The following is a 979-nucleotide window of genomic DNA, read 5'->3' on the forward strand; positions in this document are numbered from 1 at the left end:
GGGGTCTCAGGTTCCTTGAGGGTAACTGTGAGTCTGTACATGCCTGTGGACTGTCTGTATGGCAATGACCTGGAGCACACCATTTTGAAGGAGGTGGAGCTCTGGTCACATTTGGAGATGTTAGGGTTGCCTGTGTGTGTGTGGCTGACCACAAGGTCCCTGGCTGCCCGAGAGGGTAGTCAGGGTAGTCAGGAGGACCTGGAGCCTGCCAAAAACAGGAAGGACAAAGGATGCCGGAATCCCACTCCTGAAACTCCCATGGTCCGGGAGGAGGCTGAGCCTGAGGGACAACTCACTCCCCGACGCCGAACACCTCCACTTCATGATCCACAGCGACCCCAAAACCACCCTCAGAGGCACTCTCATGTACAGACCACCAGGACCTCGCACCAAGTTCAGCGAAGACATCGCAGACTTCGTCAACCCTCACGCACTCTCATCCACCGACTACATCCTCCTAGGAGACCTCAACTTTCACCTGGAGAACCTCACCGACAACAACACCACCGCCTTACTGGACAACCTCGCCAACCTGGGACTGAATCAGCTAGTCAACACCCCCACCCACGACGCCGGACACACGCTCGACCCCATCTTCTCCTCCAGCAAACACATCACCTTCAGCCACACCACCGAACTCACCTGGTCAGACCACAGCTGCGTCCACTTCATCTTCAAGAAGACCACCGTGCCCCACCACACCCAGCAACCACCAAGAAGACACTGGAATCGTATCACCACGGAACAGCTCGCATCAACCCTCTCCCAGAACCAACCCACCAGCACCACCGACCCCAACGTAGCCGCCAACAACCTCACCAACTGGATCTCCGACTGCGCCAACCTCCTGGCCCCCCTGAAGACTCAAGCCAGCACCAACAACCACAAGAAAAACTCCTGGTTCACCCCCGACCTCAAGAACTCCAAGAAAGAATGCCGCGCCCGCGAGAAGACGTGGCGCCTTAACCAGACCGAAGAG

The sequence above is a fragment of the Triturus cristatus genome, chromosome 5_1 (assembly GCF_964204655.1).
Source record: "Triturus cristatus chromosome 5_1, aTriCri1.1, whole genome shotgun sequence".
Taxonomy (NCBI): domain Eukaryota; kingdom Metazoa; phylum Chordata; class Amphibia; order Caudata; family Salamandridae; genus Triturus; species Triturus cristatus.